Genomic DNA, 27,241 nt, shown 5'->3' with positions numbered 1-27,241 from the left:
ATAAGATTAACACATGTATCAGGCATGTTCATTTATTACTTCCACCCAGGAATGGACTGTTCTGAGCTCTTTCTGCTACAACTTAAACAGTGCATTCCTCCATAGCGCTGGCTATATTCTGCCTGCTGAGTTCACTATAAAGGAATGCAGCCCGCTCTGCCCGAAACAGCCTATTACCCAACAAATCTGTCCTTAACTGCAGCTCACTCCCTCTACTTTCTCCTCCTCACACACTCCATTTATGAACTTGATTGACCCTAGACGCCCAGAGTGTTAGGGTGGGCTTGAGCTCCGTAAAAACTTGCCAGGGAGTGTTGATTGTTGTAAAAACAGGCATGCCATTAAAACACCTCTCTCTAAGGATTTGAGGACACTGCTGTTGACGGTGGTAGGGGTTGCTTCAAGGAGAAAGGCATTACAAATAATCACTGTCACTGTATTGTTTTATTTTGGACAGCCAATATTGTCTTTCCTGGGAGAATGGTCAGCTCTGCCTAGGTTTACACAACTTTAAAAAAATATATTTCTAGCAGCAGCATACATGTTAGTGGATGTCCAACAGGAAAAGCAACAGCTAATAAGAAAATTAGAAGTTTCAATCTTGGAGAGCCACAGAAATTATCAATTGAGAGTAAATGGAATTGTAAAATACATAAAGGAAATCCAAAGGACGTCTTCTCTTGTCACGTCATATCTGTGGCATTAATATTTTGTGTTGCCACAGAGAGCAACTAAATATGCATCCCTAGATAAAGACTATCTAAACCAAAATCCTCTTCTGATTTCCTTATTGAGATGACTTCATAAAGAGGCTGACCTGAGCTCTCCGAAGGCTTCACACAAGTCCAACGTTTAATCTGGCTCATATCTTCTCAGCTGTGAATTCTTCTGGTGCGCCATTACGCTTGATATGGTCTCCACTTATTAAAGTTGATTCAAACAGACAGACAACTGACCCTCTGCTGTCCTTATCCCCCAAAATCTGAATCATTACATCATCCAAAACAAGTTTACAAAAAGAAATGTCCTGCTTTGTTGTAATGACAGTCAGTAACCAAGCAAAAGCTCACATATGCACACTGACGAACTCACACAAACAAGAACACACGCACACTGTGTCTGGGCTGGTTCACTATTGACTTGGACAGCATCCTGATCAATCTATATCCATTAGGACCCATTCTGTTTCCGGATGTGTGCTGTAGAGGGCCTTTGTAACCATATCTTTGGCTATGACCACACAGCGTTATCCTACGCTCTAAATACTTTAGGACGGGCGTGTGGCTTGTGTCACATGGTGTTTAGCAGATTTGTGTCTAAACATGTGGGTCATAAGAGATCAGAGTTAATGCAGATGACTCTGCTTGGGGGAATGTGGGATCAATTCTTTAACAGTCAAACCGCCAGAAATAAAGTGAGATTTCATGTTAGATGTTGTGACCACAAGCCGAAGCAAAAGGCTATCTTACTCTTTTGTTCAGCATGAAAATCAAGAAACACTTCCCCCACAAATGAGACAATCTGCCACCTTAAAACACACTGACCCACATGGTCAAACTCATTACAATATACAGGAAGATTTGCACAAACATATTCACTGAACAAAGACGCTGTCATGTCCAGGAACTCAGTGGGACAGGAACATTCATTTTGTTTAAATGGCACTGTTAAACCGGAGTCATTCGAGGCCAACGCCAATTATCTTCAGTCGCGCCGTTGTGGGGCTGAAACAAAAGGGAAGCTTCTCTATCCCCACTGTTTTTAGCTCAGGAGATATTCAAGCCAACAGACGTGTGTGTCAATGTGCGTGCACACCTATGCATGGTGTTCAGGATGAAGAGAATAGGGGCTTGTGAGCTCAGACGGATTTCCTGTCTCGTACCCGGTCATCAGCACATACTGTATTCTTGGTGAGGCGCGACACACAGCCCTGCACGATGCACCACTGCTTCACTATAGAGGCTCCGACAGAGACTGCTGTGTAAATGTGGGTGTGAGTCGAGACAAAACATACTGTAACAAGACTTTTGACGATATATTTTCTCCTCTCTTTAACTACATAGGAGACTAAATGTACATTTAACGATGTCTACCCACTAAAATATTCTCAGGAAAGAGAAAAGGGAACCAAAATGATGGAAGCTGGCAAGGAGAATGAAAATGTATAAGTGGGAGAAGAGGGGAGATCGAGTGAGAATGGGTGTAATGATGAGGCAGGAGATGAGGAGACATGAGAGAGAAAATGGTACAGGTGAAAAGTGGAGGTGATGGAAATGGATAGAAAAAAGGGAGAGATAGAGGCGGGAGATGAGGAGAGTCGACGATACCTTTTCAAATAGCCGACGAGGCGTAAAGAAGAGGAATTGAGAGAGATAAGAGGAGAACAGTCTGTGCATGTTCAGCTGAAAGGGAAACTTTATTTTCTCAGTTAGTGGGCCTGTCACGTAACTATACCCAACACCACTTCAACTTACACGAAGTCCTTCACGACAGTACTCCTCATGGCGCCGCACTACACAAGGATTCCACATTTTTTTAATAAGGTGCTTCATTTAACACTACATGGACTTTTAATAAAAGCAGCTGGGATTCAGAAAAACAGAATAAAAGTCAGGTATAAACTAAAACAGTACCAATCCAACGTGACAGCTTTACTTTTTTATAGATAGATTACTTGGTTCTATCCAGCAAAACAATGAACAATTCGGCTTTTAGGAAAAAAACATCTTTCTAGCAAGAGGTAAAACAGTGTTCAAGGTAAATATAACAATCAATTGTATGCACTATTGTATCAAACTGTGATTGGTATATGAGAATGTGGGAAGAAATATAATTAAGGGTTAGTTACAAAAGTTGATGATGAACAAACTGGAAGCCAGAGTCTACCAACTTTGTTACCAATAAATCCCCCCTTCAGGAGAAAAGGTAGAATTTCCTGTCTTCAGTCCAACAATTCCATTTCATGATCAGAGTCTTTTGAGCCTGGCTGTTCTTGGGTCCCTCCCAAAAGGAAGGGCAGGGCCTACTGGTCGGTCCAGAAGGACGAGTAACATCAGCCATTGTGAGTCAGTCACAGTGCAGACTAGGGGAGGGTGCAACGAGATTCAACAGTAGACAAAACACATCACAACCCCAAGCACACGTTTATTAGGTCATATTTCCGAGACTGTCTCTCAACTTGGCTGACAGCAGAATTAATAAAGTGTACACAGGGCGTGTGTGTGTTCTGTGGGTGTCCGACTGGCCTTTGTGTCTGCCTAAGTTTACATAAGACATCCTGAGTCTGAATCAAACAAGGAGAGAAAGAACTGAATTAAAATAAACATGCGGATGAGAGACAAAGCCAGAACTGTGTCCAAAGAGCTTGTCGGTGTCGTTACAGCAACGGAGCCCAGGACGAGGTAGAGCTTCGGGGAGGAGGAGGGGGAGAGCGCGGGGGAGGATAAGAACAGACATGGAGAGAAAGAAAAGCACAGAGGGCGACGTGTTGGAGAGACAGAAATGTGAGCACAGAGGAAGAGAGATAAGGAGAGGCTGGTGGAAGCGGGGGAAGATGAGAGAAAGAGTGGTGAGTGAGAGGAATGCCAGAGACAAAGAGGGGGGGAGAGGAGAGAAGAAGGACTAAATATATCAGCGGCTTGTTCAACAAAACATCGGGATTGATATGAAAAGTCTTAAGCATTAAAATGACTTATGCTAGAAGGCCTGCACACTTTTTGTTGTAAGCTTGCAAACGTATCGATAAGAGAATACAAACTCCCTACAAAAGCACCCATCACACACTACCGAGAAAGATAAATAAAACTTGTAATTTAAGTTACAGGTCTGAATATTGCTGTGCATGACAGACACAGCCTGGGCTGGGGGACACAATCATTGCAAGATGAGAAATGTTCTGCTCCCTGTGGCTTTAATTGTGTTAAATGTTATTTCCCCAGTCTGATTAGGCCTCCCCTCTGTTTCTATTGCATTTCAGCCTGCTGAATAAGCACCTCGCTCCCTCCACCTCTGCATTCTCAGCCATAGTGTACACATATATCACGCCAAGACTGGCCAGGCAAATGACCTGCCATGTTCCATTGTCCCCCGGGGACCACTGCCACTCATAACTCCCCAATCCCTCGCTTATTTCAGCCACTCACCGCCACTTTCAAAGCAGATTGAAAATCTAGCCGAGGCATTATTTGAGAGCCATTATCGTACATTTGTTTTGTATATGCAAGCTAGGTCTTTCTGAAGTAGATGGCGTCTGTAATGATGCAGCAAGTGTGAGGATATATGGCATGCTGGGAAAGACATTTGTGTTTCTGGTTTGCACCATTTATAGTTATATAGGACGCACACAGTAGCCATTTTAAAGTGTTTGATTCTGTGAAGTGCCTGCTATGGATGCAAACCAAGTCAGCTAATGCCACAAAATAAAATAAATCAATATTATTCCTTAACTACTGCTGTCTTTATATAAAGCAGTTAAAGGTAATATTTGCACAGATCTTTCAGATATGGCCTTGTTTTCAATGTATTCTCTTCATCACAGCAACTGAGATCAAGCTTTTCCATTAGTCTGGTGTCTGAACTGACTTAATACAAGCAACCTTTTGTTCCACATCCAAATCACTCGGCACAGGGCAAAATCAGTTCTACAAAGCTCTGGAATTAAACCACATCCTAATATGTCTTTGGTACAAGTGGGCCTTGACCTATTATTTGACAAACGCTGCTTGATAATGGGATTCAGCACTAAGCCGGTCTCCATCGCCGCGCAGCAATCCACTTTCCTCTGCAGGTCAGCTGACCCTTTCCCTCGGTGTGCTGAAGGGTGTGCTTGTATGATCTGTTCCGGCTTGTTAAAACTCGTGATTTCACAAGGGGTAAAGGTTAGGGCTCGCACAACAAAAGGAACCTGTCACCAGAGTCGTGCTTGTGACCTGTACCCACACTGAAACATCCTCAGAAGATCCCTGCTTCTCCCTCTTCCTCTCCTTTCTTTCTCTTGAGGAATACTCGAGGCACGACGTGCACGCCTCATTTGAATTACAACGGCTGCCTTAAACCCGGTAGCGAAACACTAACACACACATGCTAACAGTGGGGTTTCCAGCTCGTCCAGAGAAAAGCATGTTTAAAAATAAAGAAGATAATCAAGAATGTGTGTGTCAGTGAGGAGTCATGCTTTACACCCTGACCTTTCCAAGGAAAGAAAGAAGTGAATTCATTTCTCCTGCTGTTGTTTGTTTGAAGCGCGAGGTAGCAATTATTAAAGCCTAATGAATAACTGGGACAAAACAAAGCATCGACACACTCTAGCCATTTCAGCTTTTCCCCCAAAAGGCCACATTAGCATCTTAAATGCAAATGAAACTCTTACTAGAAATGCAGACGAGTCGCTCTTGGGGGGAGAAAAAGAAAACACATTATTCCTTCTCCCTAACCTGTAGACTCAGGCCCCGCTCACACGGGACCGTTTGCGTTTATGCACAGTATGCGTATTCAAAAAAGTCTTCCGTTCACATGCATTCGTTTCATTTAACGTGTCTGTTCAAACGAGGCCGCTGGAAACGCTGTAGTACATATGCTGGGACTGTAAGTGGCGCTGTAACTTCCGCCAAAATACACCAAAAGCCGCGAAGAAGAGCAACCGAGCAGCCCCGCTGCAATGTTGCCATGGCTACCCTTCTGTTTAAGCCCCGAAACTGAAACTGAAACTGAAAGAAACTGAAAGAAACCAATCTGTGGATATTGCATCCCGACCAAGAAACACGAAAGAAAACAACTCCGTGGAGAGGACGGCTCAGAAAGAGAGAGATATTCTCTACAAACACCGGGTGAAATCCTCCTTTGTCAATATAATGGATCAATGCATGAAATCTGACTCTGTTTATTTTGTTTAAGGAGTATATTGGGCGTTAACAATTCTGGTTTGCCTTTTATAATATTATTTCATTCAAGAACCCCTTGTGCGTTTAATTAACACAGCTATTTTTGATAGTTGCTACAGCAGTGAGCAGGAGGGGTGGGGAGAGGCGGGGCTATCGTTATTTTTTCAGGAAATATTCGTATAGAGGTGATTACACGGACTCGGTTGACCCCCCAGAGCATTTCGTTTGCAAATCTATCCACCTTGGGACCCGTTATCGTTTGTGGGGTCAGTTTCTATCGGCCTCGTGTAAATAATAGGGCTATACGCACGCGAAACTATGCAGATACAAGCAGTTTTCTCCTCGTGTAAACGGCGCCTCAAGCAGTATGCATTACAAACACAAGGCAAATTTAACTGTCATTTATTTTCCTGTACAGCCAGGAAAGAGGTCAAATAAAAATGTGCCTTTTGGGAAGCAGTTGCAGACGGTTAACTGTAATTTCAGTTTACCAGGCTTTATTTTGTACTTATTCCTTTGTAATGTCATGTGTCAGTCTGTCACTAAATCATGGATATGGTGCTGCTACAAATGGGGCTTAACACGCACACTAGTACATGAAGCTTGTTTTGAAGCCGATCACTTTGAAAGGAGGAGGGGTACAAAAAAAGAGACTTTTAGGAGTAAAACAGATCCACAGATTATGTAGGGTGACCACAACCGCTCTGACCACCACCAGAACCTCTTAAAGCTGTTACCGCGTCTAATAAGAGGAATACTGGAAAGCCTCGATTGCAGCTCCACAATCTGGACATTTATTTTTACAAGCTCGCGGCAGAGCACACAACCAAATCTCTCACTTCACAATGGATTTCTGAGTCATCCGTCAATGTATGGGCTGCTTTGGTTGTGTATGAAACGATGGCAATGGGCCATGCTTGAGGTGCTAGGTCCCAAAGCGTGACTCCATTTGGCCTAGATCTGGCCTTGGAGTGAAAAGGCGCTGTGCAATGCCGCTAATTTGGGTCACTGTGTTGCCGGGTTGTGGCTTGTGCTCATTCAGGAACAGATATGAATGCGTGTAAAATGAAAGCGTGCATGTGGGGCTAGTTAAAATGTACCCACTGTCTGCTTTCCAGCTGTGTGCGTTTCCTGTGCCAAGCTAAGCTCGTCTTCTCGTTTTCATTGTAATATGGTCTTGATTAGCAGGCCAGTGGCTGTCGTAGTTCCATGCCAGACTTATTCCAGCAATGAGTTTGTACTGGGGGTCCTTGGGGAGACATTTGTCAGCCTGATCCACGGCTTGGACAAGACCCTCGCAGCCGCCTCATACTATGAACATGACAGGACCCGATGAGAAGCAGGGAGGGGGAAGATGTATGGAGTTTGAACAAGGACAGGGAGCTAGTAAGAGTTCCAATACTGTCTCCTGTGGTTGTTGAATAACGGCCAAGTATTTAAGCAGTAAATACAGATGAATGTGCACTCAAACCTACACACACTTGGCTCTCTTGACAGGCATAAACCCCAACAAGAACAACAGTGAAACAGGATCCTGAACCCATCTCCTGTAACTGTGAAGTCAACAGCCTGTTACTAAAGCCTTCCCAGAACATCGGAAATAGGGGAAATATAGATTTCCCTGACAGCTATTGTGTCTCTTTAGCCTCTCAGAGCACGTCCTGCTCTCATGCACTAACTCAATGCGATCTTCTAGAAGTGGCACTAAAAAACGCATTTTAGTTTTCCTCTGTGACGCCAGCTTAAAAGTGGCAGCTCTCTTGAGTGGCAACAGGAGCACGATGGAGAGTTGTAAAGGAGACAGAGCATGTGGTGCAACAATATGAGGCACAGTGTATGCTGAGCAAACAGCCATTTTTCCTGCTCCACCTGTAACGTCTGCGCACGTACTAACACAGCGAAAAGCACACACACACTGCAAACAGACACAACATTGAAGCCAATGCACAGAGTAAACACAAACTGAAACACACACAGACGTGAGGCCGGGGCTTTACCACAGTGGCGCCGGGGCAGGGCAGGCGGCAGCAGCAGCTACTAATTAAGAGTGGTTGGCTGAACAGCTATAGTTAGGGCTAGAGCTGCAGGGCTGAGGAGAATAGGGCGACAGGTCTGACACGGTATCTGTGTGAGTGTGTGTTACTAGCAGCCCGCGGCTATAGGCTAGGGCCCACGTTTAAGTATTGCTGACTCAGATTCAACGCTGCCTGTCTGGCAGCAATACTGCTGGTACAGCTGGGGGGTGAGCAATTTGTTTTTCCTGTCTGTTATTCTCTCCCGTTTCCCTCTTATAGTGTTTTACCCTTTGTTTTGTGTGTGCCTTTCAGTTTCACTTCCTCTTTTCATTCCCCCCCTTTACTTTCAAGCCTATCATTTACTGTCTCTCCCTCTTTCCTCTCCCACACACAGTCGATGTAATTCAATAAGCTTTATTGGCAGTGAATGCGTTAGTGGAGCAGAGGTGGGGATTACAGTGGGATCAAAACAGGAAATGCATTTGCTTTTAATGGTGAGCGACTGATAAACACTTCCTCAACAGTTGTACTCCAAATAAACCCTTTCCCTGTCTCTCTTTCGATCTAACTCTGTATTTGTTGCCACTTGTGGATACTGGAAGTGCCGGTTCTGCTGCTTCAACTGTTGTGAATCAAACTTGTTGGGCAACTTTGGGAACTAACTCCACTGGTTAAGTGCAACTTGCTGTGAAATGTAAACACACACTGATTTAGAGAAAGAAGACGACCTGAGATGTTTCTCAACGTCAACAAACTCAAGTATGTTCGCCATCTCAAGCAAGAAAAATCATTCAGTGTATAGATTTCTTAAGAAATATACACAAACTTCCATGTGCTGAACAAATCTGTTATAATGCACTTTTTATGGTATTCATTGTATTAAAATAACTGCCGACCATATTAACATACATTAAAAAGGGCCTTGTGACAGTGTAAGAGGCTTGGCCTAGGCCTTAGTTATTTAGCGTGCCGGCTAATCCTATTGTTGTTGTCTCTGGGGCATAAGTGGGGAGCTTGATGTTAAATCCTTGCTTTTGTCTCTTTGTGTCTCATTTGCAGCAATCGAAGGCCTAAAATAACAGCCCTTGACATCTAAGTGTAGACCAGTTTTGAAAGTGAAGTACCATCCTCATGGATACTATGAACAATTACTGTGGGTTATACTTTGAATATCACATCAAAGAAGCCTTACATGCCAGAGCATTTAACTGTGCGCTACCTATTGACTTGACTCACTGCCAATCGGCTGCATTCACAGCATTTCTGAACAGCCACAAATGGAGAAGCGACATGGTTGACTTTTGAATGTATTAAACCGTGGGAAGGTTAATGGTATGAGATCGGCAAGTTGCCATTCTTATGCACCAGTTCCTTTTCCGACTTCTCTTTCACAGGACTGCAGTTTACTGTTGTGTGGGCTACACACACACACACAAACACACACTTGGTCCTTTGTGTTTGCAGTCTAAACAGAGTGTTATGGGAGTGTGTCAGTTTATTGTTTGTATGTTCCCCTCTCTGTGTGCCCTGATGTTTACCTCTGCAGAACAATGGACTGGCCTGGGAAAACCTGAGCACAAGAGGTCTGATATATGCGTGTGCATGAATGTTTCCAGCTTAGCATTGTAATAATGATTGCAATTCCGTGATTCCTTCATAGTAGTCTCCTTGATACACAAAACAAAGATTTGCACTTTTTTAAACTACCATTGTGGCATCTTTGAGCCATGTGAACAATTTTGATGTTTTTTTAACTCCTCTGGTCAAATATGTCTGTGGTGTTCAACATTTCGGCAACTCAGCCAAAAGGGAAGTCTAAATGTGCTCGATTCCTAAATAATCCATCATTTCTATAGAATGAGTGTGTAGAAATAGAGCTTCTTTCTGTGACATTCCTTATGTTTACAATTTGTTGACTTTGTCCGGCAGCACTGCCATTCATTCACTAAGCCAAGACATCATCTCTACCGCACCTTGCAGAATCCTACTTTACAATCATATCTCTTAATGTTCTTGGCCACAGAATGTCATCGAAAAGCACCAATAGTAACCGCCAAAAGATTACCAACTTGTCAGAAGAGGTTCATCATTATAGATGTTCACAAAATTGCTCAGCACTACTTTCAATATATGCTTTTTAAAACAGCATGAATTCAATGTCATTTCATCTATATATGGCTTTTTTTCACTGTGCAACTAATGCACATGAGGATACCTATTCATAAAGATTTCCTATGGTTTGCATGTTTCAAAAAAGATCTAACTTATCAAACAACCAAATCAGCACAAACAAAGAAAACTCATTGTGTTTCATGATATGAGAAATTGTATCAAAAGAGTGTCAAAAAGCACAGCGTGTTATCATGAGTAAATGCTGTGGAGCTTTTCATTATGAGAGCTTGACACAGAGACAGGCAGACAGAGAGAGAACAGAGAGGCTTGCGCTGTGCCCATCCTCACTTTGGCCCTGTGCCAGGCCTGCTCCGACAGAGGAAGAAAGAGAAAGGGGGGGGGGGTGTTGCGAGCGTGTGTGGATGTGTGTGAGGGGGCAAACATTCCCCTGGCAGGATCTCCGGGACCCGGCGGAGGGCAGGGTTCAGCCGGTGAAGGAGAGGCTGCGTGCCCGGCAGTCAATTAGCGGCTCGAATTTACACAACAAATGGAGCTCCCGTGGTTTCTCTAGCGCTCGCACACGCGCGCACACACCACTCATGAGTGTATCCACTCGGCGCTCATCAGCACACGCCGACGCAAGGTCAGAGAGACAGGGAGGGAGGCAGAGAAAGAGAGAGTGAGAGAGAGAGCAGGAGGCCAGCTATCTGCTGGAGTGGTACTCAAAAAACTCATTGGCTGTATCAGAAACACAAGCAAAGCCGCAGTAAGTAACCAAATATCTACTGCTGAATACAACAGCTGTCAAACCAACATGAATCTCCTTTTATCCTTAGAAGATTTAACAGAAAATAAAATGGTGTTCTGGATATGATTCTGGATTGATTGTTTAAGACAAAACCAGCTTAAGAAAAATTTCACTTTTCCCACTTTTTCCTAACATCTTCCACTCACAAATGTTAACTGAATCTTCGTTTAACCCGTGAAGTTGCAATGTCTTAAGCTAGGCCATTAGCTCCCTCCGCTAATCTTGATCAGAAAAGCCTTAAACTTTAAAATATGGAGGCGTGTGGCGCAGTGGATATAACCTTGTTATGGGGATCAGGTGGTCACAGGTTCAAACCCCACTACAGTCAGCATGTCGTTGTGTCCCTGGGCAAGACACTTCACCCCAAATTGCTCCTGTGGGGATTGTCCACAGTATTGAGTATGTAATGGCGCATTTCCACTACACGGCCTCGCTCGGTATGGCTAGGCCTCGTTAGGACTGGCTCACTTTATGGCGCATTTCCATTACAGTTTAGGAACTGGGGTAGTATCTATAGTAACGCAGTGTAGGCGGAGCCGTGACGTCATCTTCAATGAGAACCCCAGAAAAACAACACAGCCGTTAGCTGTTAGCACTCAGAGCTCACAGCTCCTCATATATGTTCAGAAACTAGACAAAAGTTAAACAAGTACAAACCACAGACTGCCTGTGTCATGGCGAATACAGTCGCTGCTTTATTTATGTCTGTATAGGCCGTTGTTGTGAGTGTGGACGGTCGGAGCATATACTGCGTTAGCTTAGCCAATCTCCATTTAGAAAACACGCATTTTAAAAGGTTTTTCGCCTGCCGTCTGTCTGCAGACTTGTCAAAGCATTAATTCATGGTTTTTACTAACCGGTATCAGTATGTTGTTACTTCGGCATCATTTTGAAACGTGTATTACAATTAAATCACGGTCAAATATGTCCATCTTGTTGTAGTTGTAGCCCCCTTGCCAGCGATTCTCTCTCTAGTTTAGCATACTCAGCCCGACTCAGCCTCGTTGTCTCTGGCCCTAGACCCACGATTTTATGAGGCCAGAAAAACTGTGAATTAGGACCCGCCGGCCGGTAATAGGCCAAGTGGAAACGCAACCAAAAACGGGCCGCTGACGCCACAGCCCTCTTAAACCGTGCTCCGCGCTGTAGTGGAAACGCCCCATAAGTCGCTTTGGATGAAAGCGACTTACAAGTAACATGTAATGTAATGTAAAAAGTTGCATTGTGTCTGTGTTAATGTGATATATTGTGGTACTGTTGTTCTATTTTGCCGTTTGGCAGGATCAAATGCAAATTGTTTGAAAGTACCTCAGCAGGAAGAGCCAGCATCATCCATTGGAGCGTACCAAATGAATCCAAAACAAAAATGTACTTAGCGGGTTGTTAATTTAACTGAGCTGGCATCAGCCAAATATGAACTGTGTATAAAATGAGACACAGTGTAAAGCTGATGTGAGGCTACACAACAGCAAACTAATAATCAGCTTGCTGCTAAAAAGTTAAAGAAAAAGGAAAGAAAAAGGAAAACCCTGGAGAGAGACAGTCAGGCAGAAGATACAGGGCAGGAGGAACATCTCTTTCAAACATTTAGCTTCACCCACAACCCTTGTGGAAAAAGAAATGCCATGTCAGGGTGATGTGTGAACAGGAGCTAAAGTCAATACTGTTAACTCAATAAAGTTGATCGGGCAATACCCCTGTCAAGACCTGGCAAAATGCCCTTCAATCTTTCTTTCTTTGCAATAAGCGCATGAAGGAAAAATACATATTTTCCAGACCAGGCGAGCAAAAGGCTCGATCCCACTTCCATGTAGATTGAATGAACCAATCACAAGGGTGGTGACTGATTTTATTCTGCTAGCAACAGATGCTTCATTCAAAATCTTAGTCAAACACTTTTAGTTATACAAAGAAATCAGAGATCCACTGGCTCTGACATTGCAGTAGTGTAGGTCTTATGAGTAAAACAGGGCTAAGAGGAGGTTTAAAACAAATCAAGGCGGGGAAAGGAAGAGAACATAGCTCTGCAATGACCCAGATTATGTTATTGCTGTCAGTGTGAAAGGGTCAACATATGTTATCAGCTCCGGGTTTATGACTCTGCTGTCTGCAGGTCCAGAAATAGTCGTCTTTGAAAATGAAGGGTAAATGGAGTTTAACGACTGTACACCTCAGTTAACTTTCTACAACCTGCCTATGGTACATCTTGGCATCAACTTCCTACATCCGGGCTGTAAATGCCATTATTCCTTATACTTCTATCCATTTCTGACTTCTACAAAGTGGGACCTGTTGCATTAACTTTTCATGAGGTGACCAGAAAAATAAATCTTATGTTGGTTCGTCTGTTTTGTTGAATATCCAGTGTAAACATGATTGTATTTGGCTGCCATTAAAATGTGATAATAATATTAAGATCACAGAATGAAACAAGCTCTTGAAAAGTTCTGCTAGGAAAGTGTGTTTGAATCTGCAGCAGAGGACACTAGGTCTTGTATGAATGCATAAGACATTTATTTTATCGTTATGTTAATTTGTGTAAACACCTGTTGCCCCTGTATACAATATATAGAAATGATATATTGGATATTGAAGCCTAAGACAGGAGACAGAAGTTCAGGAGACAATTCGTCTGCCTGTACTTCCCCTGCTCCTCCCAACCATCTGTCATTCTCTGCAATTGACATTCAGGTGAGAACTGCCTTTTCTGCAGACGGTGTTTCTGCGAGTGTGTGTGTGTGTATGGCATGGAGCTCGGCAGTTACAGTGGAAGCGGCCTGCCAAAGTTAATGGGAGAAAGACGTGCGTCTATACTGCTGTTGATGAGGTCGTATGAGTTTTGGAGTGTGTGTACGTATCTCATCACCGGCGGGTCGGCTCACTAATGTGAGCGTCCCTCTGCCTATCCGCCCTCAAACCCACTCTATCCATTCATCTCCCTGCCTATACATCAATCTATCAGGGACAATTATTGGTGAAAAGAGACCAGTGGTAAGTGGATGAGAGGTGACCTGCGCCATACAGCAATCAAACCACAACTCCTCTCTCTCTCTCTATCTCTCTCCCTGTCGCCCTCCCTTTCCCTCACCCTCCAGCTGTGCTCTGAATAGGCCCTTAAATCACTCGGCTCGGGTTCTTTGATTGGTTGACCTCTCTGCATGATTAAACAGCCATTTTCATCACGTCCTCCATAGGAGAGTGACAGAATGAGAAAGAGGGAGATAGGGGGAGAGACAGACACGCTGATAAAAGGGGGTGAGCAAGCACGACCAAATGGGATCTCTCCACGCTGATGATGACAGACATTTGGATCAGAGGAGGGGAAGACTGAAACTCCACTGAGTGCAAGCTGAGGTGATCATCACCTGAAGGTAAATCACACATTGTAGCTGGCAGACTGCAACTCTAATCACAAGGGACAATGACAATGGCACCTTAAATCTATATGACAATAAATGGTTGACTTTGGCAAATGTAGCGATAATCCTATTCATATATAAATACAATCAATATCATCTAGGGGGTTATAATGGTTGTAATGGTGGTTGGATTAGAGTTTGACTCTATTTACTTCTGCACTACGCTGCAGGCTTATTTGTGTCTGGTTGTCATTGATATTCTCAGTTTTATTAGATTTAAAAAATGTATAAATAATTTGCGAATAGTCATCAATATGGTGGTAATTCGATAAATATGGTTTAAAGCAGTTACCCAGAGCAGTTGCAGTGAGTTAGAAGCATAAGGTAAAATATATGAAACAAGCTGTTTTATGTTGCCATTTCATTTTTGCATGGGGTCAGATTTTTGTTCACAAGCACTTCAGAGATTGTGATGCATCTACGTAAGCTAACAAGATATCACCAGGTCAAATTCATAATTGCAGAGACCAACAGACCATAACACTAATTCCTTGAAATCACCAGACTAAAGAGTAAGGCAGTTTAATTTCCTCCTCTTCCGAGAAACCGAACTTTTCGTCCGATAAAATCGTCGCCCCTTCTCACATCTGTTGGGCTTCTAAATAATAAAAGCTGTAAAGCTGGTGTGGTTGGGGTGGCACAAGCAACAGCAGCTGTTCCAATGCTGCGTTCACTCCTTAATTAAAGTTTGACTCAGTTTCTCTTGCATTTTTGTCATCCTTCGTTCTTTCCCCATGCATGCTCATTTTCTCCGCCCTGCCTCACAGACTAGAGCGTCTCTCTGAAACATTATTTATTATTCTTTGGTGCGAGCTGCCTTGTTGCTGTTCTGACTTAGCTAGTGCTGCCAAGTTCCCTCCCTTCACTCCTCTGTTGTCTTCCTTCTTTTCCCTCAGCCTTTTTCTGGCCGAGGTGCAGGCTCTGGCATCATTTTGTTCAGATTTCTCCAATCCCGCCCTTTCACAAATCTAAAACGCTCTAGGCTTTTATGTTGATGCAGCTACAAGCAGACTGGGAGACGGGCTACTTTTGAAAATGTGTCTGTGCTGTGGCCAACTTTGACTGCAGCAGTGATTGCCGAGGGCAGGGTGAGGTGTGCCTCTTCAATGAGCTAAAAACAGCCTGTGCCGTGCTTTAACAGCAACACAAGTGGCTATGTCTCTGTCATTTGTCTTAAGGAAGACTCATGCATTCCTAAGCATGTTTCAGATAGATGTAACCTTTCTTGTCCCGATTGTCTGATCTAAAATTAATCACTGGTTGTATGCCATTGTTCTAAAGCTACATTCCTTGTTGCCTCAAGTGCCGGTGATACAAATACTATCTGTCATGTGTCAGAGGAGGCAGGGAGAGAGAGAGGTGGATGCTTCACCAGGGGCCATGTCACGCTGATCTCAAGAGCCAAATGAGGTCACACTTAGGAACATCCGAGAGCCAAGCCCCTCCACCAGAACAGTCGCATTCCTGAACATGCAATGGGAACCAAGGGAATCATGGATCTCGGTGAGACAGGGGTGGGAGGACGCTCCGAGGGAAAGAAAGGAAGCAGCTCCTCCCAGCTGCCATTCATCAGCACATCAGACCAGTCACAAGTTACACACCCCATTTCATTTGGAATGCGGTGGCCCGACAAGAGCTGAATGGATATCGCATTCCTTCGATGCTGGCTGCTTCGTCACATGCTCGGCTGCCTTAGACACACCAGAAAAGTCTAACAGCTGAGAGAACAGACTTGCTGGGGGAAACTAAAAAGCCTGTCAGGAAACGACCAATGAGCAACAATTAGGACGCTCTTCGCTACCTCTCTTCTATTGAGCGTATTTCACTATTTGACGGCTCTTGGTAGAGGGAGAATAGGTCAGGGTCAAAGGTCACCAGGCACAACTAGAGCCACCATGAGACAGCAATGTGTAGCTCACACTCACACCCACCTAAATGCCCCTCCCCCATGACGCAGTGGTAGCTCAATGGTTCACCCAAAGCTGGGCGAAAAGCAACACGAGGGCCCTGGCAATAAAAGTTCTAAGGCCTCCCTCCAACTATAAAGCACGGATCAGTGTAACCTTTGACCTCCCCATAACGCTACCCTCCTTTCAGTTTTGAGGCCTCCTCCTCCTGCTGCTCTTCTTCTATTTCTGGTTACAATTGACACCCCCACCCCCCTTTGGCCGATCCTCCATTGTCTAGCCAGGAGGACTTATTCCCAGAGTGCCCCAGCTCTGCTTGCCTTTACTCTGCAGGGGGATCAGGAGGGAGAGACGACTTAAGAGCACCCCCGGGATGTCGTTGGAGTACGGAGGTAACCCAGGTCTGCTAGAAGAATTAGGCTGAGTAGCCACCAATGTTCTACACAACATGCCGTCGAGTGGTTTCCTCCTTAACAAGCTATGTAAGGGAGGAAAGGGAGGGAAACAGGTTTTATGGTCCTAGAGCACATGTTTCCACTGGGGGAGTATAGAGAGAAAACAACCGGTCTTTCAGGAGCATCCCAAAACATTTGTCTAATCTTGTTGGATGTTTAGCAATGCCTTGAAGGTAAAGCTTTTAAACATGATTTGAGGCCATTTTGCATTGAGCCGCCTATGAAATGTTCTCATGAGCCTTCTAATGCCACTAACCTTTGCACCGTTTTTGCATTGATTTGCATGAGTTTGGGGTAGTATAACTGGGAAACTGTTGCGCCTGTCAGTACAGAAAAGACAGTACATGTGTCTATGGTCGACATGCTCTGCAGTGGCACAATGCCAACACACAAAGGAGGCCAGGCTCGGCGGGCTACTCATCACTTCTCCCTCTTTAACCCTTTGAGAAGAGCACAAAAGAGGGAGCTGACAAAGAGACAATGGAAAGAAAGGGGAGGTAGTAACGGGAGGTATTCTTTACTGCTTCAGCACTGTTTTAGGGGGAGTTTCAGACTTCAAACTTTAATTTTGCTCCACAATAAGCGTGGGATTATGGATGCCAGAAGTCCTAACAATTTATCAGGGAAGAACATAACACTGAGATTAAGGGTTTGTTATTTCTGTTCCAGTTATAACTTGTTGGCTGTTATTTTTGTTAACACCAATCAGTTGATCAGGGATACAGTTTCAAACAAAGTCATTATTTCACTCGGAGCTTAGAAAAGTTTTGAGTTGGCCTCAAAACCTGACATGTCCAACTTGGCCCTGCTGTGAAAAAGTGGCTGCTGAGAGTTTTAACGTGGGGAGGTGAGAGACTGGGAAGTGCTCCAAAGTGATTTAGGGCTAATGCTACTCAAAATCTACCCTTCTTCTTGCAGCTGAAGTGGGATTGCATACTGGATTTAAGATGGCTAACTGCCCATTCTGTGTGCTGAAAAACCAAAATGTGTTTTTTTCTAACACATGCAGGTGCTGACATCAGAGTGGTTTATGAGCCATGGTGGAGCGCGTGTGCACACACACACAAGCTAGAGTGCGACTGAGGGAGCATAGAGAGAGTGAACCTTGCATGTGTCCAACACACACATGCACACACTTTCCTAAGGTCCACCACCGCCTCGGGGGCGACAACACCACACTGCTGACCTCTCTGGAATAAGTCACCCTTCCTTCCGTTAACATGGGAGTTGTTGTTGGCTACTTCACCACACAGCCATAGTAAAAGGGGCCAGACAGGCAGCTAGCTGATTTATAGGCTAGCCCACAGGCCCTGCTTTCCCTGGGCAAGTGGCTCTCTTCAAAAGACCCGCCTTCTATTAGTCTTATTTACAGGGCAGGGAAGAATAGACCACCTAAATTATTTAGGATTCCCCTTGGTAAATAAACCAGAAACCAGGAGGGTGTGTGTGCGTGAGAGAGGGGGAAAAGGGTGGAAGACAGGAATGAAGAAGTGGGAACTACAGACACAAGGAGGAAAAAATAAAAAGAAGCAAGCAATTATGAGTTGCTGCACCATTAACATTAATCACGACAATAAATGGCTATGTGCCTGTATAAACTCTTCTCCGTTTCATCTCCTTCTCAGTGGATAGTGTTACCTTACATTAAGCACAAGGAGTCCCCCCCGCTCGCAAACACATTCACAAAGCATCCAGTAAACCATCGTCCTGCATATGTGCACACCGATACTGCTTATCGCAATGCAAATACATGCTCGCACACACACACACACACACACAGTGCGCTGTCTCCCTCTCTCACACAGTGGTTCTCATTAACAAGCCAAACATGCCTGAAGAGGCAGACAGACTCTAGTGAGCACAGTAAACAACCAGTAGGCACCCCCATCTAAACTGAGACTATCTCAGCATCAGCAACACACACTTTCTGCCGATGATACCGACAGGCTGGGCCGGATGCAATATACTCAAAGATCTGCTTTTCTTCCGTTCTTTGCTCAGGGGGAACAAACATTGGGTATGAGTGATGGCACTGACAACATCCAAACATTTTTAGGCGCTGCCTTATTCTGACACAGCAGAAAAGCAATACTGCACTGACACCATATCATGTACACCCACACTTCAATCAATGCAAACACTATAGACCTACTGTATGCTCATATATTGCACATTACTTTTAGATTTTTTATGAAGATGTGCCCAATAGATTTATTTGCCCAATAGATCCTGATAGATCACTACTTCCAGCACCCTGGGACCACACCCATCTTTACACTCCACCTTCATTTTGATCTCACCAACACATCTCAGTGTTTTCCATTCATTTGCTTAGACTGTGGTCCAAGAAAAATATTTGAAAGAAAGGAATATAAAATCACATATTCCGAACCTCTTCTGTGGTCGTTTCTGCTACAGTAAGTGTCTCCATTTGGCCACACACAAAGTGAAAACAAGCGGCTGGTTAAAAGAACACAAATTACACAGGAATGACCAGATAAACATAAAGTAGCCTACTCCATGCCACCCGCCCTGCCAGCTGTGCCCATTAAGCCCCGGACACACCAAGCCGATTTTGGCCGTCGATGGATGTCAGGCCGACGATGAGCGTCCTGTCGCCCTACTCAGATTGGTGTGTCTCGCACCGTCGTGTCTTTTCAGCCGTGCTGACACCTTTTTGGCCGAAAACCTACCGATTCGACAGGCTGTCGGTCAAATAAATCACTCTGATAGGCTGTTCGACTAGCGAATCAGTGCATGAGAAGAGAAACGGAAGTGAGGGACCCAAACAAACTATTAAGAAGGCAAATCTGAGATTTCATTGAACTCTCGACACAAGTTCGGGAAAGCCCCATGAGCTTCTCGCTGTAGAGTGAAAATGGAACGCACGCGCTATTTGTTGTTTGTTTATATCACGCAGTCTGTTCTTCTTCTCTCGGTGTATCACGCAGTCTGTCTTCCGGTTGTTGCCTCTTCTTTTGAATGACCAATACACACTACCGCCGCCTGCTGGTAGGGAGAGTTATTGCCACTCACGCATGCGCAGTTCGTACGTGCTACTTGGCCGTCGGCTGAAGTCTTTGCGGTGTGTTCCAGTGCGACTGCTGGCCAAGACGCAGGAGACGTGAGGCGACACAACAGTCGGGTCCGTCTGTGTGAGTTCTTTGGTGTCAGCTTGGTGTGTCCCTACCTTTAGACTTAATATTAAAGAACACTACAGATGACAAGTATAGTTGTTGTCTTGTGTTACAGGAAGGAACTGTGACTTCCTGATCAATTGCAGGCCTCAGCTTTTCTTCACAGGAGGAAATGCAACAAGAGAAGACATTTTTTTTTTATGTCCACAGAAATCGGGGACCTGAGCTGCCTAGTCTGAGTCAGGACAGAATGCTGACGAAAGCATTGGCATGCCAGGGAAGGAAACCTCATATGCTGGGGCCGTAGCCACTAGCTGTGTTATGTGGTGGGATTTCTGCAGAAGGCCCATGGGTCAGAAGTGGTACCGCGGTCAACACTGCATTGTGGACCTTCAGGCAGAACCATCAGGACGACTGTAACTCAATCTCAGTGGTGACGTGCCAGGGGACTGAGGGTCAAACATAAACCAATGACGATGTTTCTTTGGCTTGGATGAGAGCCCATTCCACAAATTATGAGATTGTCAAATGATTTTACAAGACAATAAATCAAATGCCGTGTTCCTGTCAATAAAACGAAGTGCCCTACTTAAGTAAATCAGGGTTTTACATGTCAACCGAACTAATCAACAACTCTTTGAACAAGAAGGAGAACATGTTAATTTGGTTCCCCTACAGGCAGCGCAGACTACAGTGGAGTTTATTTTCAATTTGCAGCCAGATTAGCAGGCATGTTTTTGATACTGTCAGAGCGGCAGAGATTTTTTTTTCTATTCCAAGTCGTCTTGAGTGAGTGGCCTTTTTAGTGCCTGCTTCAAAAAGCATCCCCCCGTACCCGAGCAGCTGTCACTTTCAGCAGGCACTGTGGAGGATGGAAGCGGGGGAGGGGTCCTTTGAAGGAATGGTTAAAAGTGGGCGATAAAAATAAACTGGGAGAGAGGAGAAAATTAATTATACATAACAGACAGTTCACTCGGATGAGCACGGCAGAGACAGAGAAACTGAGGCTGCTTCCTTTAAAGAAAAGAAAAAGCCATTTTCTGCTCTGCCACCAATGTGGTCATACTTATTTGGCTACATCGTGAAGGGAGGGATGCAACAAGAAATCGTTGAAAGAAGGTCAAGGCATCAAACAATTAGGACATGGCTTTCATTTAAATTCTCCACACTAGTGCTCATTTCATGCCTCCGCTCTAATTCAGGCAGTTTTCTGAGTACACAAAAAAAAAACTGCCAACCCTGAGCACATTCTTAAAAACTGTGATGAAGCTCGCAGATAGCCCAGTCCGCCTTTAAATTCCCGTCTGATTGGCACTGATGAGGGTTTATGCTGCTGGCTCACCTGCAAGCTCACCTCTTGATATGATTCGTAATGCACCAGCACTTTGCAGTTCAACACCGCCCACCGACTCTCAATCCCAGCGTCTTATTCGGGCCAAATGGAGGTCATTCCTATTTGAGCAGTCAGTCAAGACAGGCCCGCCAGGTATTGGCGAGTGAGTTTATTTCATATTAAGGCTCGTCGGCTAGAGAGGTGTTAGCACTATGAGGGGTGTGTGTGTGTACGACAGGGCCTTCGGGTAGTGCCCTGCCCTGTTGGTCCCTCTTTAGTGCGTTTTAATATTGCTGCTGCTGTGTGGCTCCTAGCCTCAGGGCGCCAAACAAACCCCAGAGAGACCCAGTAAAAACACTCAAAGAGAGAGAGAAGGAGGACAGGACAAGGCTCAGAGAGGGAGGGAGAGGGCACAACACGGAGGATGCGAGTAAAGAAAAAGAGGAAGGAAGTCAAAATCAAAACAGACTGAGGTGAGCAAAAGGCAGAGGAACACGGACGGAATAATACACGCTCAGTCTGAGCAGAGCGCCAGCAACGCGGCTAACCTCTTTAGCAGGAGTGACACAAATGAAAACGTATGTAATAAAAACACGCCATCTCCACCGGCTATGATATGAAAGCAGATATTGCATTACAGCGATGCCTTGCCAAGGAAGCCCTCGATCACACATGGAGAGAGAGTTTAGACCATGGCATACCCAACACTTCCGAAATAACCCCTGTATCCGTTTGAGAAGGGATCCTTTTTCCGTTGTATTATGCTTCTTCATGCACTGAGACAAGCCGAGACATCCCCACAGAGATTTACTTTAGAACTTTAAGAAACAGAAAATGGGACTTTAAGACGGCTCGGGATGCTGGACAGAGGGAGAGGATGATGATAATAATGGAAGAGTCTTACATGTGGATGGTCTCAGGGAGGAGAGAACAAGCATACAAAAAAGTGTAGGGGAGAGGAAGGGAGAGTGTTGAGACAGGTCGGAGAAATGAAAGTAAGAAAAAGGCGGAGCGAGAGGTGTGCGGGAGGCTGGAGGTAGAGAGGAAGAGAGGGGGGAGAGAGGAAAGAAAGCCTGAGTGGCAGCATAAGTCTGGAGGCAGGAAAACGGCAGAGGAGTAGGCAGAGAGATGGCAAGAAGAGGAAATGCCTAAACATGAGGTTGTCACACTGGTTTGAAATGTCGAGCAGTCAGGGAAGCTGGAAAAGGAGCTGGATTTTGCACTCTAGCAACACACACACACACACACACAGAGAGACACATACACACAGACACAGCAAGCGTGAACACAGTCCATATATCGACTCGGGGCATGAAAGCAATGAATCACCGTACGGCATACCCTGAAGAATACAGTTATACACTTAAAAGTCTGTTCATATATATAAACAATTTCAATGACCCAGTGAAGTCGTTTTTCACTCTATCTGAGGAGGTCCCATGTGAGCGTGTTGGAATTGAATTGAAATGTCCTCATTTAGTTCCCTTTTTTCTGAAATCCCTTATTGGACAAAACTTTTAGGTGCCAAGTCGCGATTCAGTTCTCACTTGAGCTCACAGCTCTTCTGTTTTGTCATCCATCTACAATCTAATTAGAGCTTAAATATGCCACTTGCTGAAAAGACCGGAGGAATGCGACGGGGGGCGAGCCACACAAAGGCCGGACCGGTGGGGTGCAAAGTGCACATGTCAGCTCGAATTCCAAAGTTTGGACATCGCAGATTTACCCTTCACGGCAGCAACCAGAGCGGACAGGGCAGACTTTCAAAATGCATGACACTGCTGCTCTATTGTGGGGGCAGATCTGTATCATAATTAGGGAAGATTGAGGCAAATTGCTTGTAATTTCTCTGGCTGGGTTGCCAGCTTTCATGTGAAATACCATGCAAGGTCAGAGTTTTGCCAAAAATAAATTGTTTTCTGAAGAGCCCAACGGTATAAGGTGGGAGCTTTTGAAAAGCCATAAAGGGATATCTCACAGACTTCCAACTCTTTTCCTATTTAAGTCCATTACAATGGTTGTTTGGACATGTCTCAACATGTAGAAATATCCTAATGATAGAGAGTTCACCACTGATTAATCACATGAAGTTGTGTTTCTTTTTGAACGAGCAAACAAGAGTACCGTGTCATTTTACACGTATGTAAGCTAAATAAAACCTGATTACATAGTGTTTGGACAAAGAGAGGCATAGCTATGCTTGGTCACTGCTACCACTCCTTGTTAGTCACACACTCATGAAAAGTAAAGCTTGTTTTGAAGTTAGATGCACCTCCTATGAGTGATTGGTGAGATGTCAGCCTGTCCGTGGTTGAATGATGTGAAACTGTGACTGGGCACCACCTCTTAAACAAACACTCATGTCACACGGTTCAAATCCTGCATCATTTAAATGTGAATGCTGGTCACTGCATTTAACTGTCAATGAGAAGCTGCTGCTTGACTGAGCATGGTGGCTAAAATTGGGTCATGTCACTTATGATAAAGAGTTATCATGTTAGTCACAAAACGCCTGTGTCTTAGGTGGTGTGACACGAGATAACTAAACCAACCAGTACCACTAGGATATTAATTATTATTATGTCTTACTAAAATGCAGAGTAGGACTCTTACTTTAATATTAAATGAACATTGCAGTGTTTTGTGTGTGTTAAAGGCTCTAGTCTGGCCCCACTCCCTTCAATTTCCTCCCAATAAAAAAGGTTAAAATTATGTCTAAGCCCTTGCTCATCTAATATGATTCATGAATACATGTTTAGAAAGGGCTGTAAATGAATTCACGTGGCGCGCGGGGTCGGGGTGGGTAGTCTAATTTGGTTAACCAGGATTTGATTAAAAAATAGAAGTGAGGAGAATCCGATAGAGAGCAATGAGAGCGTTTTCAATAGCTGACAACCAATGCGCACTCCACACACCCACAGCCAGCCTCACCACTCCATCCCTGCTCAAAAGGGGAATTCAATTGCTGTCGTATAACAAAGCTTACAAATTGCCTCTCATTTCGTTAGCAGATTAACGCTCTTTTCACACAACACCAACACAATTTCTAATTATTTCAAAGCTAATAGGTGAATCGATTTTTTTCTTTAAACCAAGCACCACGTCCCCCTGGAGAAATCCAACACAACTCCTCCCTTAGGTCCATTTAGGAAAAGGAAAGGAAACATACAAATGTGGAGAAAAATCAGTAAACAAGCATGAAAGCAAATGTTTAATCTCACAGCCATGCAGCCTCTTGTAGTCTCCCCGGACTATTTATCCAGGCGACAGTAAAGTGTCAGCTGTGTGAATACCTGTAATTATGTATGGTGGTGGAGGCATTCCTCCTCTGAGGCTATGCAACAGCCATACGCACCCTCAGCCAGATAAGCCCGCTAGCTACTCCGTGTCAACAAACACTCGTCCCGGAGGTTTCTTTTATTGCGAGAGTCCACATATTATTGTAGGACGAAGCTTTTCCATAGCAGAAAAGTCTGTTTTTACTGCAGCCAACGCACTTCAACGAGCCAGAAAGAAACTCACCTCACACTGCACCAAACGCGAGGTTACGCGCAAAAAAACACAAACATTTCCTTAGTTTCAAGCGCCAGGTGCTTAGGGCGAGATAATTAAAAAAATAAAGGACAAATTAATAAAGTTAGAAAGCTTAAACCTCGTTCGGCTCCCAAATATATCCGCAGTTTAACAGTTTGGTGTGGATAAATCCGAATGGTGGTCACCGGGGCGCACATACAACACACTGCTAACACAAACACGAGTCTCCACACACCAACACACACCTAAATAACTGCTTATTACAGATACTATGCAAATACATATCATGTGTTTTTTCACGCCTAGGTTTGGTACGAGCCTTCAGCTCCTCAAACTCGTGGAGAAACCAGACTCCATGAAGGGAGAAGCGTAGGGAGAAGCGTAGGGAGAAGCGGGGAAAACAACGACAAACTCACCGCACGGAGCAATGTAGCGAGAGAAAAAACATGTAACCTAAATATTTCCACCGGCTCCAGAAAATCCTGCTCTTTCCACACTAGAATATAAGACGTGCACCGGAGTTTTCACGGTACTTACAGGTTCAAGTGATCCGAAGGTTAGATATCCTCGCCATGGTTTTAAATTCCAAAACTTGGGGACATTCCTCTCTGGTGTCGGAGGTGCTCTCTCTCCGGCGTCTCCCTGCGTGTGAATGGAGAGCACAGGAGAGGAATGCACTCCGGCTGCGGGAGGAGGAGGGAGGGAGGGAGGCTGCGGTACTGTGCCGAGCCCATAGAGGGCGCCCCGGGGCCGAGTCCTGCTGTGACGGGGAACGTGTTCATATCTCACACGGTGATACAATTATCACTGATATACAATTTCATGACCGTATTTTTGCCATTGTTAACTTTTGTCACGTCGTATAAGGGAAATGTCATCTTGATAAAGCTACATGTATGTTTATATACATATATTTTAGTGGGTTTTCAGAGATGACTAAGATCAGGTGTTTGACTAAGATGAACATTTTTTGATTTTATTCTATAAACTACTGACAACATTTCTCTGTGTTGGAATCCAACAGACACTGGAATGGAATGGCTGCCATACATGTAGAGACTGAGATTTAAGACACATTTGGAATGGTCTCTTAATGTTTTCTCCGTATATATACAGTATATATATATATATATATTCATATTCTTGGGGAAAGTGAGAAATGGCATTTTGATCTCCCTGTTTGTATCAGACACACAGAGAAATTAATTTAACACCATACCATATAACCTTTTATTTTACTTATTAATGAATATTATAATGTGTTGTGTTTAATTATTAATTGACTTTATATATGTCATGGTTTCATTTATTGCTATGATTTACAGTGTTTTGTTAAAAAAATAAGCACTTGTTGTCCTTTTACTGTGCATATTGCACTGATACTACAATTATCTTTGATATATCTAAGTTTAACAATACTTGAAAAGTTAGAGTAATTGTACAAATAAAAAGGAAATATATTTGTTATAATGTATACAAAAATGTGTTTTTCTTAGTACCACTTTTTGACACAGATCACATGACACTATTCAAAGGACCTTATGAGAGTCTCACATTCACTGTGAGACTCTCCCTGAAGTGATCATTTGACTTAACACAAATGTCTGTCATCATAATGTTTAACGCTGTGCGATAAAAGTACAGTGAGTTCTCTTTAAAATACAGTATAGAGTTACCACTCAACTCTAGCGTGGGGCCAATTTCAAAAGTAAAAAAACAGAACCAGACACAAAGTTAAAGCCCATTACCAATCTTGTTTAATCATTAAAGTGTTCAAAACAGCAGTATATTACCTGTCATCATCATCATCACAATAGAATTAAAGCCTTTCAGAGTGAACGTTTGTTTAAAAAACAAGGTCGCGTAAGAAATGGACAACAGCAAGGCAAAGTATTGAGAGTGGCGTATGGGGGAGGGGGGGGGGGGGGGGGGGGGCAGAGGATGGAAACAATTATTTGCAGGACAACTCTGTGATGTTATTAGCAAGTAACTCCTGAGCGAGACAAGTGTGGTGGTGCAGATTAAAGGATGCATGCCGGTTACATTTAGAGCAGAAAAACATCCAAGATACATTTACAGTGGATGGTGATTAAAATAGAAAATGCCCTGGGATATGATGGCAGACAGATTTGGTTGTGAGTTCCCCAAAACAAGGCTGGCTCCTAATTAAATGAGGAGGCCCCGGGCCTGGCTGTCGCGTCCCATCAGCTGACACATTCACACCGACTCAACTTACACTGAGTGACACTTGGATGACAGATTTTGGAAACAAGCTGCGCCTGTAAGGCTCTCCAGCCAACTTTTTTAATTCTTACTCTTTTGTTATGATAAGTAATGTCAAGACAGTCAAAGTGACTTTGAAAGCTGAATTTCAATATTTATCACACAGTCGTCAACTATCAGGAGCTTACACAGAGTGTGTTTTGGGCACTGGTCCATGATTTCTCTGCAGCGAGGAAGCTTTTGGGGTAACTGAGTTATTCAAACAGGCAGCTCAGGTTACCAATTGCACTCAGGAGAGCAGAGAGCAAGATCTGGCACTAACCACACCACCTGGCCCCGTGCTGAGTATGTGTGAGAGGGAGTGTGTGTTTTAGAGAGGTAGGGGGAATGTGTACTTTTGATGGAAAAAGATAAAGACA

The 27,241-nt window shown here is 44.1% G+C and overlaps 1 protein-coding gene across 2 annotated transcripts in view; it reads right to left on the bottom strand.

The window, feature by feature from the left end:
• Nucleotides 1-25,229, bottom strand: part of plxna1b (plexin A1b) — a 178,216-nt gene extending 152,987 nt beyond the window's left edge. For both annotated transcript variants that reach the window (XM_034134973.1, XM_034134974.1), the window contains exon 1: nt 25,137-25,229. The gene's annotated coding sequence lies outside the window, so the exon portion shown is untranslated. The remainder of the gene's footprint in view (nt 1-25,136) is intronic.
• Between the last annotated feature and the right edge of the window lie 2,012 nt (nt 25,230-27,241).

Source organism: Trematomus bernacchii, unplaced genomic scaffold (assembly GCF_902827165.1).
Source record: "Trematomus bernacchii unplaced genomic scaffold, fTreBer1.1, whole genome shotgun sequence".
NCBI lineage: Eukaryota > Metazoa > Chordata > Actinopteri > Perciformes > Nototheniidae > Trematomus > Trematomus bernacchii.
This window is presented reverse-complemented; position numbering and strand designations above follow the sequence as displayed.